Source organism: Heloderma suspectum, chromosome 8 (assembly GCF_057233095.1).
Source record: "Heloderma suspectum isolate Gila_16-S chromosome 8, 16-S_ref, whole genome shotgun sequence".
NCBI classification, from domain to species: domain Eukaryota; kingdom Metazoa; phylum Chordata; class Lepidosauria; order Squamata; family Helodermatidae; genus Heloderma; species Heloderma suspectum.
Genome location: NC_139465.1, coordinates 38,987,149 through 39,008,461, shown reverse-complemented (window position 1 = coordinate 39,008,461; position 21,313 = coordinate 38,987,149).

Genomic DNA, 21,313 nt, shown 5'->3' with positions numbered 1-21,313 from the left:
GAACAAAAAGCTCCTGACAATTCATGAAACACAGATTAATGGATTTTACACAATTGGTACATCCCTACTCAAAACATGTCACATGCATTATTTAACTGTAGACCTAACAGCAACCCTGTAAGGTAAGTCATATTAGTATCCTCCATATTGCAGATTGAAGAGACTGAGGCTAAGAGAGGGTGGCTTACCTAAAGCTACCTGGCAGAGATTCAAACCAAGAACTTCCTCATGTGCAAGTCAGTCTCTTTAGCCACTATGCTACGCCAGCTCTTCTTCTTAGGTTAGAAGCAGATCTAGCAAGGAGCTGGAATCCTTACAACAACACTGTAAATAAGGCTCCAAAAAGAGGAAATGCATCCTAAAAGAAGTTTAAAAGAGGACACATTTCAATAGAAATAAAAGGCTTCTCACCATAGTGGGGAAGACGGTGACCAGTTGACTGTTCATGGGCAACAACTTCAAGGCCTCTGCTCTCCCTTCTTCAAGTTCTTTATCTTTAAACCAGACTTGGATTGAAGAGCCCTTCACATAGCCTTCCCCAACCTAGTGCCCTCCAGATAGTGTAGGACTTCAACTGCCATCAGCCCCAGCCATCATGGTTGGGGGTTGCCATTCAAAACATTTGGAAGACACTAAACTGGGTAAGGCTGACATAGTGGATGCCTCCAAACAGAGGACTGCTCTCTACAAAATATCTGACATAGCCACCCCAAGCAGAGATGTACTTTGAACTGGGGGCTTCTGGTTCCATAGCTCAAGCTCTTATCCACTATGCTTTGCCAGTTCTTCTTTGGGGGCTGGAAGCACATCTGCCAAAAGGCTGGAAGCCCTTTTGCGGTGCTTGAAGCTGCTCACTGTACTCCTATGCTCTGTTCCTAGGAGTCCTATGGCAGGGCTGGCCAGCCAATGGCCTACACGATGAAGCTGGCCACCAAAGGAATTATATCTGGTCTCTGCCATCCCTATTGCAGTGTAATCAGAGTGCGGTAGAAGGTACATCAAAACATTCACTCCAATGGAAAAGATTATTGCTTTCAAGGGAAAGAAATATTAAATCTATCCTTGAGTTTTCTATATGATGCCCTGAACATGCCCTGTTGCCTGTCATAAGAACATCAGAAGAGCCATGCTGGATCAGACCAAGGGTCCATCTAGTCCAGCATTCTGTTCACACAGTGGCCAATCAGCTGTGCATGGGAAACCCACAAGCAGGACATGAGTGCAGCAGCACCCTCCCGCCCATGTTCCCCAGCAACTGGTGTACACAGGCATACTGCCTCTGATACTGGAGGCAGCATAGAGCCATCAGGACTAGGAGCCATGGATAGCCTTCTCTTCCAGGAATTTATCCAATCCCCTTTTCAAGCCATCCAAAGTGGTGTCCCCCATAATTGAGATGCCCTTGTTGCTGGTACTGACTTTATTATGAATCACAGAATCATAGAATAGTAGGGTTGGAAGGGGCCTACAAGGCCATCGAGTCCAACCCCCTGCTCAATGCAGGAATCCAAGTCAGAGCATCCCCGACAGATGGCTGTCCAGCCTCGTCTTGAATGCCTCCAGTGTGGGGGAGCCCACCACCTCCCTAGGTCATGGGTTCCATTGTCATATTGCTCTTACAGTCAGGAAGTTTTTCCTGATGTTCAGCCAGAATCTGGCTTCCTGTCACTTGAGCCCGTTATTCTGCGTCCTGCACTCTGGGATGATCGAGAAGAGATCCTGGCCTTCCTCTCTGTGACAACCTTTCAAGTCCTTGAAGAGCACCTCTGAAGAGCACCTCATGAAGCCTCTGAAGTGGTCATTTTGGGGTGTGGAGACCATAGCCCAGTGGTAGAGCCCATGCTTTGCATGGAGACAGTCCCAACTTCAGTCCCTGACATATGAAATGGGTCAGTAGCAGACAGTAGGAGAGGCCTTTCTCTGCCAGAGACCTCAGAGAGCCACTGCAACTCAGGGCAGACAACAATCCTAGGCTAGATGGCCAAACAGCCTGGCCTGGCAGGAGGCAACTACCTAGTGGAGGCTGGTGGCTCCAATTTCAGCGAGGCTGTAAATCCATTCTGGGTTTCAATCAGAACCAATCAGAACTCTAAAGGAGCTATCCCAAGTGCTGAATCCACAGGAGTTTAATAAGGAGTAAATAAACACTGTGCAATAAAACATAACTCCCCCCCACCAAGAACAGCCTTCCCCAAACCAGTACCTTCCAGATGTGTGCTGGACTACAGCTGGATGGGAATGATCAGCACTGTAATCCAACACATCTAAAAGGTGCCAGGTTGAGGAAGGTTGCCCCAGACTATCACCCAGAGCCGCTAAGATGAAATCTCTGCATTATGAGAACTGGAGGCAGCCACAGGCTATGAGCTCCCGTTAGATCTCTACATGCCACTTTCCATCAATCACATTAGCAATTTATTTTCTTCGAGGACATGTGCTGCACACCAAGTTAGTGTTCTCTCTCTCTCTCTCTCTCTCTCTCTCTGTCCTTTAGCAGCTATGTGGAGCTATGGCATCATTCAAAAAAAGGAAAAGAAAAGGAAGTTTCCTATTTATTCCCCCCTCTTGCCCCGCCCCCCAAGCTCTGCTGTCTGGTTTTGCTCCTGGTGATTTACTATAAAATGTTAAACTCTCCAGGCTGTTATCACAACCGGTGGCAAAGTAATGATTTTTTTTTTCAAGGCTGCATTAACATTTCACTGAACACTTTCCCCAAGGCTGAAGTTAGGAATGGCCCTTGATTGGGGTAGGGTTGGAGGCACTTAGAACGAATGTTCTTGGAGATTCATTATGATGTGCCCTCCAGTGAGCTGCTTTATCCTTGCCCTCTTCCTCCAAGGGCTCAGTCTTCTTCCCACTTGCTAACAATCATTGCAGTAGTTTCCAGGAAGACCCAGCCAGTAGGAGCCCCATCTTCTCATCCACAGAAGTGTGGTGTAGTGTCCAGAGGGTTGGACTGGGAGCCAGGAGATCTGGGTTCTAGTCCTCACTCAGCCATGGAAGCTGTACCCTATCCCCCAAATAAGTCCAGCACTTTCGATAGCTCCTGCAGACTTCTGGCTGGTTCTGACTCAAACCCAGCATGGAATCACAGCCCCACCAAAATCAGAGGCACCAGCGTCCACTAATAGGAGAATCATGTAAGCCAGCTGGGGTTCCTTGCAAGAGGAAAAAAGGTGGGCTATAACTGCAATGATAAATAAATAATAATTAAATGAACATGTCAACTGGGGTTAAGGGACAAGAAAACAGTCATCAGCGAGGAAAAGCCAATGTAGTCTAGTGGCTAGAGTGTTGGACTGGGAGTCAGGAGACCTGGGTTCTAGTCCCCACTTGGCCATGAAGCTCACTGGGGGACTTTGGGCCAGTCAGCCTAACCTACCTCACAGGGCTGTTGTGAGGATCAAATGGAGAGGAGGAGGACCAGGTGAGCTGCCCTGGGTTCCTTGCAAGAGGGAAAAAGGTGGGATACAAATGTACCAATAGCAACACCAACAATGCGGGCATTGTACAGCCTGTCTTCGCATCCAGTCTGCTTCTGCACTGCCAAGACTGCTTTAAACATCATGCCAAGTAACCGATTCGACAGAGACTCCATCAACACATGATGCAGTTCTCTGGAACCCCATGGCTGGATTAACTCTCACGCTAAGTAACAGCAGGATCCCCATTGAAATGTGGGCCCCTGCTATACAACACGTTTGGGAGCACAACTGAGCCCATCTCACACCCGGTGCTGGACTTCTAGAAAATGCCGTACTATTCCAAAGGGAGCAGCACCTTTCATTGTAAAACAGAGACATGTTTCCCAGCTGGAAGGACATTAAAAAATATGCACAGATGGGCCAGTGTGATGTGCAGAACAAAATCTGTACTGCAGAAAATTTCAGGGGCTGAACAAGCGTAGCGAATGGAAGGGATGAAGGCTCTCTGCTTGTGTCTCTTTTTGAGTTAAATAATCATTTTAGATATACATTTAGGGCCTCCTTTTATTATGAGCTGGAGCACCCTTGGACATTTCTTTCTTGTGACTTTTACCTTTCAGCAAAAAGCTGTGCGTTCTTTGGCCTGCAATAAGAATGAGTAAGAGTGTGATTGATACTATCAAAAGGAGGCCGGTGGACAAAAGTGACAGTGAGAAAATCTAATGATGGCATCCCGTGGGAATACTGAAGACTTTAATGGGAGTGGGAGGGAAAGAGGATTTGCAGCAATGTATTGAAACACCGGGCCACTGTTTATTAGCAGCGGAGATCACAGATGAGGGGAAAGAGAAAATAATATTTCTCTGTGTCTGTCTCAGAGAAACAGACTTCCTCTGAAGGCATTTGCTGCAGCCTCAGAAGCCAGAAGGCCAAAAGGGAAATTGCAGGCTTAACACTAGGGATGTTCCAAGCACCCGATAAGGGGGTGGAGTCATAGAATCATAGAATAGTAGGGTTGGAAGGTGCCTACAAGACCTTCGAGTCTAAGCCCCTGCTCAGTGCAGGAATCCAAGTCAGAGCATCCCTGACAGGTGGCTGTCCAGCCTCATCTTGAATGCCTCCAGTGTGGGAGAGCCTGCCACCTCCCTAGGTAATTTGTTCCATTGTTGTATTGTTCTAACAGTCAGGACAGGAGTTTTTTCCTGATGTTCAGCTGGAATCTGGCTTCCTGTACCTTGAGCCCATGATTCCGTGTCCTGCACTCTGGGATGATCGAGAAGAGATCCTGGCCTTCCTCTCTGTGATAACCTTTCGAGTCCTTGAAGAGCGCTATCCTATCTCCCCTCAGTCTTCTCTTCTCAAGGCTAAACATACCCAATTCTTTCAGACTCTCTTCATAGGGCTCCCGCCTGCTCAGCCCCCTAGACTCCCATTTGCAGACCACACAGCATTTCCCAGATCCATTTGTCAAGCACTGCACAGTCCGCAAATGGGGGTCGGCCACCCTCTCCTCCCACGAGCCACCATTGTTACGCAAAGTGGCGACTTGGATCTTTCCAGAAAACTTATGTTGCATACTTTGCAGCAGTAAAGGGGCCATCTATGCATCATCACAGGTGTAAATAGCCCATTTATGCCTGCAATGTTGCATAGCTGGTCTCTTTATAGCTGCAATCTACGCTACATTAGTTTTACGGAAAGACCTGAGACGTAAATTTGTGTAACAATGGCCACTCAGGGTAGGACTGGGCAGCTTCAGCACTTGCCAGTCACTCACTGAGACATCTAGGGACTTGTGTGATGAGTGGGCACAAGCTTGGCAAGCAACCAGCATCCATGGATGGAGGCGAGTCTGTCCATCCCTACTTAACACTGGGGGAAACCATTTCTGTGTTAGGAGGATGAGTGTGTCTCCTTGTTAAATATCAAGGACTCAAAGACCAACAGAGGGACTTACAACACTTAGGGTGCAATCCTAAACATGTTTAGACAGAAAAAAGTCCTACAACTCCTGTCTAAACATGCATAGGAGTGCTCCCTTAGTAATAAAAGTGTAGAAAGGCCAAATGCCTTTGGCCAAAATAGCTCAGATCCACTCAGACTTGATTGGGAAGAAAGATGCAAGCTGAACCTGAGGAAATTAGGGTGCCCATTTTCCCATGTTCCAAGAATGGCATTAAAGCAAGGATTTCTATTGGCCTCACCTAATCTGGTGCCTTCCAGATGTGTTGGACTAAGATTCCCATAATCCCCAGCCAGCTGCCCTTGGGAGACTGCTGGGCAGAGAGGAAAAGAGAAAAGAGCTACCAGAATAATGACAGGGCTGGACCAACTCCCCTTTGAGGAAAGGTTACCACAGCTGGAACGGTTTAGCTCAAAAGAAAGGCAAGTAAGGGGAGACCTGATAGAGGTGTACAAAATTATGTATGGATTGGAAAAAGTGGATAGGGAGTGGATTCTTCCTCTCACTCATATGACTGGACCCTGGGGTCATCCAATGAAACTGAATGGTGGGAGATAAAAGGAAGTCTTTCTTCACACAGTGCATAGTTAAACTATGGAATTTGCTACCACGAGATATAGTGATTGCCACCAATTTGGATGGCCTTAAAAGGGGAATGGATAAATTCATGGAGGAGAAGGCTATCAATGGCTACTAGTCCTGATAGCCATATATTGCTTCCAGATTCAAAGGCAGTGTGCCTCTGTACACCAATTGCTGGGGAACATGAGCGAGAATATGAGCTATTCTATTCTATTCTATTCTATTCTATTCTATTCTATTCTATTCTGGAATAGCTAGAATAGAACATGAGCTATTTTAGAACAGAACATGAGAACAGAATAGAGCAATGAGCTATTGAGCTATGAGCTATGAGCTAACATGAGCTACTCTACTCTACTCTATTCTACATGAGCTATTCTATTCTATTCTATTCTACTCTATTCTATTCTATTCTATTCTAACGTGAGTGAGAACATGAGCTATTCTACTCTATTCTATTCTGTTCTATTCTAACATGAGCGAGAACATGAGCTATTCTATTCTACTCTATTAGCTAGAATAGAATAGAACACGAGCTATTCTAGAATAGAACATGAGCTATTCTAGAATAGAACATGAGAATAGAATAGAGCTATGAGCTATTGAGCTATGAGCTATGAGCTAACATGAGCTATTCTACTCTACTCTACTCTACTCTACTCTACTCTACTCTACTCTACTCTACTCTATTCCTATTCCATTCTATTCTATTCTATTCTATTCTATTCTACATGAGCTATTCTACTCTATTCTACTCTACTCTACTCTACTCTACTCTATTCTACTCTACTCTACTCTACTCTACTCTACTCTATTCCTACTCTACTCTATTCCTACTCTACTCTACTCTACTCTACTCTACTCTATTCCTATTCTATTCTATTATATTCTACTCTATTCTATTCTAACATGAGCGAGAACATGAGCTACTCTACTCTACTCTACTCTACTCTACTCTACTCTATTCCATTCTACATGAGCTGGGGGACATGAGCGAGAACATGAGCTATTCTACTCTGCCCTACAGGCAGTTGCTTGGCTAGACTAGATATGCCTTTGGTCTGATCCAGCATGGCCCTTCTACTTAGATGTCATTCTTTGTACAAAGAAAAATAAATGAAAAAATATTGTCCATAAATATTTGCTAGTGTTATTAACTGAACATGTCAGGAGGTCTCTAACAGAAAGTATGATGGCTACGGATTCCCTAAACCAGGCAGTGGGGGCTGGGGGTTCTGATGTCAGTGGGGTGGTGAATCTGCTCAGGGTTTCAGTCCAAACCAGCCAGAACTCCAAAGGAGCCATCCGAGGTGTAGAGCATCTTGGATCGCTCCTTTAGTGTTCTGACTGGTTCTGACTGAAACCCTGAGCGGATTCACTGCCCTGATGACTTCGGAGCCACCGGCCTCCACTGAAAGCAGGGGAGGGCAACCTGCAGCCATTGGGGTCTTTTCAAAAAGGCTTTGGTAGTCAGTTCAAAAATCTGGGGATGTCTAAGAAACCTGCAACTGATTCAAATGAGTTCAGATTTCTATGAATCTGACCTGTGGATGCTGCAGCAGTCTGTTTTTATCCGAGCCATGTGGATTCTGTGACATGCAGACTGATTTTTCAGTTTTGGGGGGGATTAGCACAAGTGGCATAAAATTCTGGTAAAAGAGTTTGATTCCATCAATGAGTGGACAATGGAATGAAAAAGGTCTCACAGTCCATGAAATACAGATGGAAAGATTTAACAAAATCCATATATCCCTAGTGACAATCCTGAATCAGTAACCTCCTCAACAACCTCAGGGAATGTTGTGGGTATTTTCTTATCCAAATCACATTTAGCATTAGTGCTAAATCCCATTAAGGAATACACATTAGTGCATTTCACAAGTGCTAATTTGTGCAAGTGTGCATTAGCGCTAATGTGAATTAGCGCAAGCAGAACAAAATTCTGGTTAAAAAAACCCCAAATTCTATCAATGCGTGGATGACAAAACAAACGATTCCTGACAATCCATGAAACAGAGGTGGAATGAATTTAACAAACTCTGTGCATCCCAGCCCTACCCTAAAGGCTGAATCATACACAGTTCCCATGAGTAATCTACTCACATGCACAGTGTAAGGGAAGTGGCGGGAACTCACACAGCCTGCTTCTTAAGAGGCAGCTTCTCCTTCTGGAATTCACATTGTTAATCTATAGCAGGGGTGGGCCATTTGTGGTTGTCCAGATGTTTTGGCCCACAAGTCCTATCAGCTCTAGCCAGCATAACTGAATGGGATGGGGGAGGGGAGTTGTAGCCCCAAACAAGTCGAGGGCCATAAGTTGCCCCCCTTTGATCTATAGGTTTACATGGTTCCCTCCTCCTACAAACATACCAACTGATCTTATCCTGAATCAGATCATGGGTCATCAGGTGCCCAGCATGGCCTTGTCCAGCTTTCCCCAACCTGATGCCCTCCAGATGTATTGGACTACAACTCCCAGCAGGCTGGTGGGGGCATGATGGGAATTGTAGTCCCATACAACTGGAGGCCTTGGCGAAGGCTGGCCATTTCTAAATGGTGGCAACTCTCTGAGTTCTCAGCTCTACATCACAGGATCCTTTAACAGGAGATTTTCTGGAAATGGAGGTTGGGACCTTCTGCCTACAAAGTATATACAGCTGAATTATGGGCTCTCTGCACTTTACACTGAATACACACTGAGATCATATGAGCTGTGAAATGCACAAGCGAGCAGAAGGATACAGCGCATGAACTGGATCTCTGTTCAGGGACCTTTAAACCCCACCGATTTAAAACCCTGATGTTTTCTGGCTATCCAAATAAAAACTTCATGAGAATGTGAGTTCTTCTTCGAGCCTGTCTCTCACTCATCACTTCATGCCTAGAACTCTGAGTCAGACTCAAGTGAGTTGCAATATTCTGGGGTGGCAGGGGAGGGGGACGGAAGTATCTCAGAAAATATTTCTCAGACAGATATGGAAACCACGCAGGCACTTATCACCTACAAGCTGACCCTGGTGAACCAACCCATACCACAAAGCTTTGAGATGTGGCAATGGACAGACCAGAGCTGCTGCAAACAACTAACCTCAGGGGCAAAGATCTACTGTGAACAAGCATCTTGTTTCTGGTTTGGCAGTCACAGAGCTTGGCTCTTTGGCCAAACAGCTGGTCTACAGCCAGCAGGATGCTACTCAACACCAGCACCAGGTCATTCAAGGTTGTGTAGTCAAGACCTTGCCACTCTTTAGCTTGAAAAAAGAATGCGAGTTGGTATTTCAGCTGGCTCAGAAAGAAAGCCAAACCACTAAGAACTATGGATGTTGCTGAGCCTCATAATTACTTCTAATTATCCATAATAACCAATGGGACCTCCCTCCCCATAGCAGTCTTCTCTGCTTTGAATGTCAATCTGAGCTGGAGAACTATGGAGGGGAAATGGGTCGTTCCTTCCTTCGACTGCTTCCAGCTCCCTTCCACCTGGTTACCTGGCTCTGCTGTGGCGAGCCATGAGGTCCTCCTCCCCTCCCCCTCTCTTCCCCCTCTCATCCTAGTGATTGGAACTCTGCTCCAGCAGCACTCCAGCTGCCAGGGTCCCTGGGGAATTATAGTGTTGCAAGCGCTCCCTGGTAGCCTTGGTACACTACCATGGTAGCCTTGAAGCACCAGAATTGGCGGGGGGAGGGGGAGGGAGAAGTGGGGCAGAGCTTCCTTCCTCCGTCCCTGCTACAGAAGCCCTCTTCCTCCTGCTGCTGACACTGTTATTGTTGCAAAATAACACAAACACATGCTTTCTCTCCCTCTGCTATGGTGAAGCCAGCATGGTTGCTGGTGTTTAGAAGCAGATGGCCGTGGCTCAGTGGTAGAGCCTCTGCTCGGCATGCAGCTGCCAGGTTCAATTCCCCAGCATCTCCAGGTAGGGCTGGGAAAACTCTTGCTTGAAACTGTGGGAAGTCTCTGTTGGTCAGCATTGTTAATACTGGGCTAGATGGACCACGGTCTGACTCAGTAAGTATAAAGGCAGCTTCCAGTGTTCCATCCTAGCTTTTCATTAGTGAGGGGGTTTCGGAGATCATGGGGGGAGCTGGAAGCACAGAGGGCCAGCAGTTACAAGAACATTTAGGAGATAAATAAAGAGCAAATAAAGGCAGATTTAAATATTAAGAGCAGCAGTGGGGTGGTTTGAGAACTTGCCGATGTGCTCTCCAGTAACACTGCTGCCCATACCTTTGGGAGGAACAGCAGAACTAGACGTGCCTGGAAAAAGACTCTCGGGCTGCTGGCCAAACACATCTGCCATCTGTCTAATAGATGTTCTGGCCCAGTTGCCAACACAATAAGCCAGAGCACATGGCTGCCAAGCAGGCCTGAGCCTGAGCTCAGACATATCCACTTCTAGAAACTACCTGCTTCTCCCTCATGTCTAATGTGTTAGGTAAAACAACAACAATCCTGTGCTGGGGTTTGAACCAGTAGCCTCTTGTTCTCAGGTTGGGATCGAGCAACCCGGGACGGAGTGTACACAAGCCACAAATTCCTCTCCAGGCACAGACAGGAAGGAATAGCATATGCAAACACTGGCTCATGTGATCGGCAGGCAGTTGGGATGCCTCTGGATTGGCCAGGCATATTAAGATAAATATTAGAATTCTGGCCTTGGACCCTGGCGTTCTGCCCTTCCATAGTCAACAGAGCAGGACTAAGGATGTTGGAGAAATCTGCAATGGAATCAAACGAGTTCAGATTTCTGTGGATCAGGCCCATGGATTTTACAGTGGACCAGCATTTCCTGAGTCACCTGGATTCGATGGACTTGCAGACCATTTTTTTAAAACTTTCTGGAATTTTATTAAAAAATTATAAAAATTTAGTTATAGAAAAATACGTAAAATTAAAAAAAAAAAAAACACCAGCTGAAAATGTACATTTCCCCTATGGGCTAAAGCCTGAAAATATGCATTGGGGGGATTTGCACATTTGGGGGAGTTGGTGCATTTGGGGGGATTTGCTCATTTTCACAAGCGCAGGTTTGTGCAAATGCAAATTTGCACACATTCGGGAAATCAGAAAAAAGCTGATTCCATCCATGAGTGGATGCTGGCAGAAAAGGCACCTGACACTCTGCGAAACACAGATGGAACCAATTTTACGACATCCGTACATGCCTAAGCAGGACCTTCCATTTGTTCTACTTACAGTGTGATCCTGTACGTGGTTAGACAGAAAAAAGTCCTACAAGCTGAGTTCACCAGGGAATGCTAGGAGCTGTAGGGCTTTTTTCTGCCTAAACATGCATAGGATTGCTCCACTTATGGTCTCAGGCCAGGCTCTAGCTGCAGTGCTCTTCAACATTTTTATTAATGACTTGGATGAGGAGGTGCAGGGAAGATTTATCAGATTTGCAGATGACACAAAATTGGGCGGGATAGCTAATACCCTGGAAGACAGAAACAGAATTCAAAGTGATCTTGATAGACTGGAGCACTGGGCAGAAAACAACAGAATGAAATTCAATAGGGATAAATGCCAAGTTCTGCACCTAGGAAAAAGAAACCAAAGGCACAGTTACAAGATGGGTGATACTTGGCTCAACAGTACTACAAGCAAGAAGGATCTTGGAATTGTTGTAGATCACAAGCTGAATATGAGCCAACAATGTGATGCAGCTGCAAAAAAGGCAAATGCTATTTTGGGCTGCATTAATACAAGTCTAGCTTCCAAATCATGTGAAGTACTAGTTCCCCTCTACTCAGCACTGGTTAGGCCTCATCTGGAGTACTGTGTCCAGTTCTAGGCACCACATTTTAAGAAGGATGCAGACAACCTGGAGAGGGCTCAGAGGAGGGCAACAAAGATGATCAGGGGACTGGAAACAAAGCCCTATGAGGAGAGACTGAAAGAACTGGGCTTGTTTAGCCTTGAGAAGAGAAGACTGAGGGGAGATATGATTGCAGTCTTCAAGTACTTGAAAGGTTGTCACAGAGCGGAAGGCCAGGATCATTTCTCGATCATCCCAGAGTGCAGGACACAGGAGAATGGGCTCTTACAGGAAGCCAAAGTCCAGCTGAACATCAGGAAAAACGTCTTGACTCTTAGATCAATATGACAATGGAACCAACTACCTAGGAAGGTGCTGGGCTTTCCCACATTGGAGGCATTCAAGATGAGGCTGGACAGCCATCTGTCAGGGATGCTCTGACTTAGCTTCCTGCATTGAGCAGGGGGTTGGACTCGATGGTCTTATAGGCCCCTTCCAACACTTCTATTCAATCATTCTATGATCAGCTCTGGCTTCACTTCTAACAACTGATCTCTGGGATGGGTGTTTGAGTTAAAGCCATGCCAGAAGCCCCCTTTCACAGGGACACTTGTCCCTCATAAAAGGCAGAGGGGGGGATTTTTATCTGCTTTCATTATTATTATTTATCTATTTATTACATTTATATCCCAGCTTTCTTCCATCACAGAACACAAGGTGGCTACCTGTGGTTCCCAGGTGGTCTCCCCTCCAAGCACTGACCAGACCCAGACCTGCTTAGCTTCAGCAAGGTGGCTGCCTCACGTGCCTTCAGACCATGTCTTGGGACCTTTGCCCTTTCAGTGGGGACACACAAAATTCTAAAGCCCTGTCATGGGCATGTGTGCATATCAGCATCTTACCTTAATTGAAAATACAATACGAATTGCCAAGTCTCTCTCTCTCAGTCTCTCTCTCCCTCTCTCTCTCTCTCTCTCCCCCCCTCTTTCTTAACTGCACCTCCCCTCAGCTATTCAACACCCCAGTGTCATGTTCCCATGGGGGGTTCTTTTGAGGAAGTGAAATGCCACTAGGCTGATACATGGTGGCAGCTTGAGTTTTTTTTCTAGTTAACCAGGGCCAGCATCAAGGGTGGGCATGGTTGGGCACTTGCCAAGGGCCCACACCCCATCAGGGGCCCACTGACAAAAGCTTCCAGGACTCGCTCCTCTTCTTCCCCATTGCAACCTGCTTGTTCACCTGCCTCTCGCTTTGGCCCAGACAATGGCGGTGGTGAGAAGGAGGAGCAGCAGACGGTGCGGCCTCCTCACTCCCTGGCTCTCTGCCGGCCAAGCAAGCCAGTGAGCAATTACAAGAAAGACAACGATGAGCAACAGCAGCTGAAGATAACGGTGTTGAGAAGGTAGACTCATTGAGGAGGGGGCCTATTGGGGGTGTCTTGCCCAAGGGGATGCAAAGACCTGGAGCCAGTAGTGAGTTAAGGAAGGAAGAAAGGAAGTAAGCTCTTAATATCTTGTAGTTTGGGGTCATGTTCATCCCACCTCCACAAAATACTGCCCCTTCCCCCGAGTTTGGCTGAAGATTTCAACTCAGATTCACGTTGAACCAGGCTCCAGGTCTGGATTGCTGCCCAGTCCTGGCCCAGCCCTCCTGAATTACCTTGACACAGGCTAAAATGGGAGAATGTGAACTCAGTCTGAGGTGCAGCAGAACAGAATTCACCTCCTCCTTTCCCTCTGGGGTTGTTGTTTTTAGGAGAGAGATCGTCCATGCTTTTCATAGGTATTTAATCTAAGTATTTAAGTACTTATTAATCTAAGTAAGTATTAGCAACACAAGCTGTTCTTTTTCTTAGACGTCTTTATTATTGCAAAGAACAACAGTGCCGGTCCTATGCCGATTATTAATACTTAAGAAGGCAAGATTCTTGTCATCTGGAAGTTTTGTGTAAAATCCTGTAGTTATTTGGAGCTGTGGGTGCCAAGGGATTTGTGGCTCTGGGTTATTCACTGCATTCAAAATAGGATCCTCACCATTCGGATGTTTAGGGCTCCCGTAGTACTGCCTCCATTCCCTGCTCACCACTTAAAACGTAAAATGTATCCAGTAAGCACAACTTCTCTCTCAGTAAAGTGAATCTCAAGCTGAGGCAACCTCTGGTTCTTCAGCTACATTATAAGAACAAGCTGTTGATCATGGCTTAATTATACAGTGGTAATTTTTTTTTTTTTTTTAGCCACTGCTAAAAAAAGCCTCTTGTCTGTGTTTGATTCTGTTAGATACATTTTTTAAGCCCTCTGTAATTATGCTTTAAAAAAAAAGAGACAAAAAGCTTGTCTAGGAAAAGCTGTTAAGTGCACAATGGAATATGAGTAGCTGTTGTTGATATTTTGCACAAGAGTGTTTACAGGGAAATCTCACCACAATGTAAGAAAAACCTGCAATTCTCCCATGTTTATTTTGTCTTCTAAATGCACCTCCACATGATAAGAGATGTGAGCATGTAAGCATGGCTCATTATTTTTCTCTTGAAAATTAACAGTTCCTGTCTCCTGCTTAACACACACAAAATATACTAAAAGGTTTATTGCAGCATGGGAGTTAAAAAAAAAAAAGAAGCTTATGTTGTAATAAACTTTTAACATGCCACAAATCTGTTTTCTTTCTTGGGGCACGGTGAGGGAGGGGTAAGAGACCAGCCTTACTGAACCTGGCACCCTCCAGATGTGTTCGACTACAACTCCCACCATCCCCAGGTGGTATGCCCATGTTGGCTAGGGATGAGGGAAGTTGTAGTTCAACACATCTGGAGGGTACCAAGTTGGGAAAGCTTGTAACCGACTAAAAAGGGCAGCCAAATGCATGTTTTGCTTACCTGGATACAAGTTTAGAGTCCCTGGATTTACTTGAGTTTCTCCCAGGTAAATGAGCATAGAATTGCAGCCTAACAGCACAATTCTTTAAATATCTATTCAGAGGAAAGTTCCCTCAAGTTCAATACAGCTTACAGGCCTTTGGGTTTGTTACCCAGTTGTCTCTTTTTCACCATGACGTGGATAGGGATGGCACGGGTACCTGACTGGGTCCAGGAGTCCATCAGATTCCCCTCCTGCTCGCCCCCAAATCCAACTTGGCAAGCTGCCACCCCTGCCCGCCTAGCCAGGTGAGCAGCAGGGACTTGCTGGACCCATCCGCTCATGCCTGGTAGCCGCCCATCCTCCTCTCAAGCCGCCATCTTTTACGCAAGATAGTCCTCTACATTTTTGTCTATTTACTGTTCCACACAATGGCAGCTGTAATGGGCCATTTCCACAAAATTAGAGGCCTCTAATGTTGTGGAAATGGCCCTTCACAGCCGCCGTTGTGCATAACAGTAAATATATGAAAATATAGAGCCGCATCTTGTATGAAAGATGGCGGTTTGCATGGAGGAGTGGGTAGCTGTGGCACACTCCTAGACAGCTCTCTGAGCCCTCCAGGGCCTCGTGCAGCCTGGCTCATGCAGGCAAGTGGCAGCAGCGGCTGCTTGAGCACCCACTGAGCGTGGACTCCGGCGAGTCCATCCATCCCTAGATGTGGAGCGGCATGCTTATAAGAGTCAAGAGTGTTTCTGAGTGCAGGGAGTGGGAGAGTAGTTCAGATTCTGAAGAAGAACCACCAGACATGGGGGAGATATGTTCCCAGACTAGTCCAGACATTGCTAGGCAGGCTCCTCAGGTTTCAAAGGTCCAGCTGGGGAAGGAGGGTCCCTCTTCACCCCATGCCCCTGTGAGAGACAGCGAACAGGGAGAGGCAGGGCTTGGAGAGTCTGAATTAATAGATGCCAGGCACAGACGCAGAGCAAAGAGGGAGAAGGCCGGGGCAGAACTTAGACGGTCTACCCAACTGGCTCTGCGTGAACAATGGTGCTTAGAAGCCTCAAGAGAGAGAGAGATCTCCCTCCACCCCTTAACTTAGGCTAGCGAGACCGCCTTTCTTTCAAATGGTGGGCAACTTTCATAGCTACCTTTTGAACCCGCAAAGGCATTTCCTTGCAGGCTGAGAATCACTGAGAATTTGCATCGGTATGATCCTTTGTGGTAATGGATTAAAAGCTGTAGATTGAAACCTCTTGTCTGTGTTTGATTCGGCATTTGAAGTTCAGTGGGGACATAGGGAACCCTGACAATAAGAACAAATCTATATGGGACTTTCTTACCTTGCAATGAGAATACACTCATAAAGTCATTCTTAGTTAAAATGCAGTTAGGAGGATCATGGCAAGACAGCTGTTGCAAGCTGCACCAAAGTGACCCAAGACGTTCCTAATTCAAATCTCAGCCAGCCAGGAACTGACTAGATTATTTTAAGGTGGTGTGAGGGTGGATGATGTTAGGGGCGGGGCTTCATGGAGAGGACCCCATCCCCTTGACATCATCCAACTCACTGGAGGGTCTGGGAGAAGAGTCCCCTCTTCACGCAGCACAATCGTCATGAACATCCTGATACCGAAATTTCTATCTATCCAGCTCCACAGCCGTTAATGAAAAGGAAAATGCACAATTTCCTTTTCATTAGAGGCTTTGAGAATAAATCAGACTCTGGAGGTAACAAATCTTTGGTAGCTCCAGCTAGAATTCCACCTCACCAGTTCACCAGCAATCCTTACATATTTATATACATCTTCACCACCTTTTCGAAGTGATATACAGATAAGATTCAACAGTTAAATTTTTCAGTCACTGGTGCTCATCATGGGCTGCTTTGGGCAGGGAGTCAGTCAGAAGATTTCTGTGCTGTGTATTGATCAAAAGCTTTCAGCATCCAGCGGAGAGACAGTGGGAAGTCTTGACAAGAAACAACACAATCAGACTCAGAGCCCAACTGGAACACAAGCTCTCTTTGGAGCCAAGACAACAAAGGGGGGGGGGGAGATGGTAATTTGTGCTGTGGAACAACCATCCCTTATCGTAATTTTCCTCAGAGAAGGCCTGCATAGTCGAAGCCAAACTCAATCCGGCAGCCACGTATGGTGGGGAACGACATTGCAAAATCCAGAGAAGTGCACATTTCAAGGGTAACTGAGTTCCAGTGTGCAGAGTGTTTTGAAAGGGCAAAATTAGGTCAATCTGCATTAAAATGTAAACTGAACAAATTTCTCTCCCTGCTGATCCCTTGATCGTAGGCATGCTTGCATCAGGATTCTTTCATGTGGTATTTTCCTGATGTGCACACTGGGTGTTTAGATGTTCAGCTCCAGTGAATAATCCCATCCCCACCCCCACTGCCATGCACCCCACTGCCTCTGATGCCCATGCACTGGGCAGAATGTTTTTAAAGGGGAACCCGCTCCATATGCATTGGCTCTTCCAGTGCTTGGGAACCTTGTAGGGCTCCCAGTCATGGGGAGAGGCAGAGCTGACCCCAAACTTCCCATGGCAGAAGAGCAAATGCAGCCTGCCCCCTCCAGGCAAGGTGCAGACCAAGGCTGGCCATGTTGTAAACAGCCCTGAGGGGATTTACCAATTGGGCAGTATACAAATCTAATAAGAAAGAAAGAAAGAAAGAAAGAAAGAAAGGAAGGAAGATTACATTGACACCTGTGGCAACAAAAAATCCCACAAGGGCCTCTCCGCCTCCCAGGAAAAATACTACTACTATTACTAAAGATAAATTAAGTAAAATATAATCTGCTGCCCTTTCACAACAGACAAAATGAACTGCCCAAGGTGGGTGCCTCACTCTGCCTAATGATAGGGCCAGTCCTGGGCTATACTTATTTTGTTTATTTATTTTATTTATTTCATTTCTATACCGCCCAATAGCCAAAGCTCTCTGGGCGGTTCACAAAAAATACATGTACCGCAGGCTCCCTTTAAAGACATTTCACCCAGTATGTGGATGTGAAGGGGAAAGGCCAGCATATACTGCCCCTCTTGCCCTTCCACAGAGATATTCATGAGAGCAGAGTGCCTGAGCAGGGCTGTAGTTGATCTGGAATCCAGGTATTGTGGAAAATAGGGCACACACCTAGGGCTCAACAGTACTACAAGTGAGAAGGATCTTGGAATTGTTGTAGATCACAAGCTGAATATGAGCCAACAATGTGATGGAATAATGGGCTCAAGTGACAGGAAGCCAGATTCTGGCTGAACATCAGGAAAAACTTCCTGACTGTTAGAGCACTACACAAATGGAACCCATTACCTGGGAAGGTGGTGGGCGCTCCCACACTGGAGGCATTCAAGAGGAAGCTGGACAGCCATCTGTCAGGGCTGCTCTGACTTGGATTCCTGCACTGAGCAGGGGGTTGGACTCGAAGGTCTTATAGACCCCGTCCAACCCTACTGTTCTATGTTTCTATGATCTGGAGGGCCACAGGTTGGGGAAGGCAGCCTTAACTGATTTATCACACTGGTTAGTGGATTACAGAATGCCAGCCTGTGATATAATAAGCTTTTGCACTGATTCGTCCTCTAAACTGTTTGGAACTGTTGAGCCCAACAGCGTGAATTCCCTTCTGGGACATCAGTGTACTCCCCCACCCCTATTTCGGACACATCCAATCTTCAGCAATCTGCAATCTGAGTTTCAGCACAACTTTAAGACTTTGCAGACCCCAAAGCAGCTCGTAGCAGTGAGATTAACCCACTAACATCTTTCTTGACCTGCTGCCTTCCAGATGTCTTGGAAGGGCACATCTGTAGGGCACGAGGATGGGAAAGACTATGCTGGGGGAGGCACCAGCTGCATAAATGTAAGTCTCCACACCATTTCCTTAGGCAACAAAGTAATCCACTGGAAAGAGAGAAAAGGTCCAGAGATTAGTTCTGCTCCTATAATTGTGGCAGAGGGCTGGAGTGGATAAAGGTGGCAGGTAGAAGATGAGGCCATCTGCTTATTCGCTAGATGCTTTCATATGCTTTCTATATTTAGAAGGCAGTCAGGTTTAATATTTATAAGGCACACTTTCAATCAGGTGGTTAATTTATACTTTCAGGCACTGGGATGTGTTAATTCTGAAGCCCAGCTCTACTTGTTGTGCGCCAGAATACAAAGTCCATCTCCTGTTTAGCGAGAGGCAGGTGCAAAGCACATTGTTTGTTTATTTATTTACGACTGCAATCTGGTCTTGCCAAGCGGGCTGTCTGAACAATGGATGCTGTACGATTCAAGCATCATCGTCTTTGGGATGGTTCGCTTTAGTTCAGGATTAAAAGCTTTCTGGTATCTATATGACTCTATTATTTGTTGTGGAAAGAATGGGGTTTTCGAAGGCTTAATCATAGGAGCATCGATTGAGCCACACTGCATGTGTTCCTTTTCAACTAAAAAATGGAGCCAGCCATGTAAACATGTTCTGCTTGAGTTCTCTGCCATCCTTGTGTAGCCTGGTATACTTCATTTCTTAAGGGAAGTCCTTCGCCCCTTTTAAAATATAACTAGGGCCAGAGTCATACCCATGTGGGAGGGGGCTGTGGAGGCTGGGTTCCTTCAGAGATATCTCTGGACCCTTCCCAGAATTCTCTGCTCTCCTTCTTTAAAAGTATGATATAAGTCAGGGTCACAGAACCTCAGGACCCTGGGCCACATCCAGCCATCCTGGGATCCCAATTCAGTACTCTGGGATTGTTTGGCGGTTTCTTGGCATTTGTGCCGTTTTCCCCCATTCTAAAAGGTTGAAATGCCTCTCCTAAGTCTTAGTTACTGGCAGAAGAGCTCTAAGCTATGAAGGGAAAAAAGGTCAGGTTTAGAGGCCTGGAGTTTTCTATTGGGAGGGGGTAACCCAGAGAGGAGTAGTTTCATTTCTCTGGTTAAGTGTCAGTTTCATTTCTCCACTTAAGTTTCATTTCTTCAGATTTGAAGCAGTACTTTCGATTTTGAGGGAGGAAGGTATTTAAAGAGAGCAAGAGAGCCACTAAGAGCAGAGACAGCCAGAGCCTGAAGTGAGAGCAGAGTCTGAAGAGTGAGCAGGAAAAAGCAGTCTAAGGACAGCTAGGGTAAAGGAACTTGCATTTTGCAAATTTTCTTTTCTTTTAATGCCTTTTGTATCACTCAGCTCCATTGTGTAAATACCTTTAATCATAATTTGTTGCTTTAAATCTTCTAGTAAACTGCTGTGATTAAACTGCGTGTCAAGAGTGTCAGTCACCCCACATCTACAGCCTAAACCCCACGTTTCTAGGAAGGGGGAGTTTAAAAGAAGGAAGGCAAGACTCTTAAGGAGGCAAGAGATCCTTACAGAGTTGCTCAGGGAGTCCAGTTCATACGGGGAACCCTGACAGGGGCCCACCCCATTTTGCCTTCAGCCTTGTCCACCACTGAACTTCTCTGAAATGGAATTTGGTCCATGGGCTGAAAGAAGTTCAACACCCCTGTTATAAGTAATGTGCACTAAAAATTAAAGATGTGCTCACCTTTCAGTGTGCTTTCCAATTGAGTGCAAAAATACTGAGATGCCTGACAAGCACTAGGCTGCCTTTATTTTAAATTTGATAAAATTATTATTGTATTTTAGAAATAATATTCAGTATATTTCAAGATTTAAAAAAACCCAAAAAACCAAATTGGCCTACCTGTATTTTTTGTATCATGAAATTTTATTTTATTTTGAAATAAGGTTAACAAAATAAAGGCAACAAAAAGAAGAACATACATAATAATAAATCAAAATCATGGGGGGAGCAATCCTATGGCCTCTAGACAGCAGCTAGACAGCCACAGGATATCATGTTATCTGGGAACTGACCTCCCCCCATTTCCGTGCTGCCTCGGAGGCAGCGTGGAACAGCCCTGTCCTCCACACTCACAAGAGAAGTGCAAAGTGGCCAAAAAGGGGTGTGTCTGGGGACGTTCCGGGGTGGGGAGGGCAGAAATGACTGTACAACACATCCCATGTGTCATACAGCATTCTCCTTTCCCGCTCAGCCCTCCCACAGCTAGACAGCCGCAATTGGCTGTCTAGCCAAAAAGGCAGGGCAGGAGAAGCATGGAGGGAATGATTCCCTCAGTGCTTCTCCTGCCCTGCTTTGGATAGATTGTCGCCTTTGAGTTTGGAGGCAGCCACCTATCTGGATAGGATCACACCCTAAAGAAACAAAGGGATTCAGTGATGATAAATCTCAGTCTACAACTGATATGCTTAAGAAACGAATACAGTAAAATGTCCTAAGTAGGAGCACAATACCTAACTAAAGTAAAAATGCAAATTATGCAACATATAAAGAGTGTGTGAGAATGAATCTCATTTTGTGTGTATATGTGTATTAATCAGAAAAAAAATATAAGCAACTGTACTTGGTTGAAATTTTATCATAAATTTTAAGAGCTTCAGCATAGGAAATGAATGGAAACCGTGGTGCCATGATATCATTCTTCAAGTTAGGATTCCTCGCATGCTGCATGTAAGTTTATACATACTCATATAGTCTCCCAAATTTTATCAACCCACCGCTCTTTAGTTGGTTGCTTTGGAGACTTCCAGTTCCATGTTACAGATGACTTTGCAGCTGTATACAATGGCTTAAGAAGGCCTTTATGCAGGAATCCAGGATCCTTGGGTTCAAAAAGATGAAGCAGCATTGCTTCCAGAGCTACCAGTGGTCT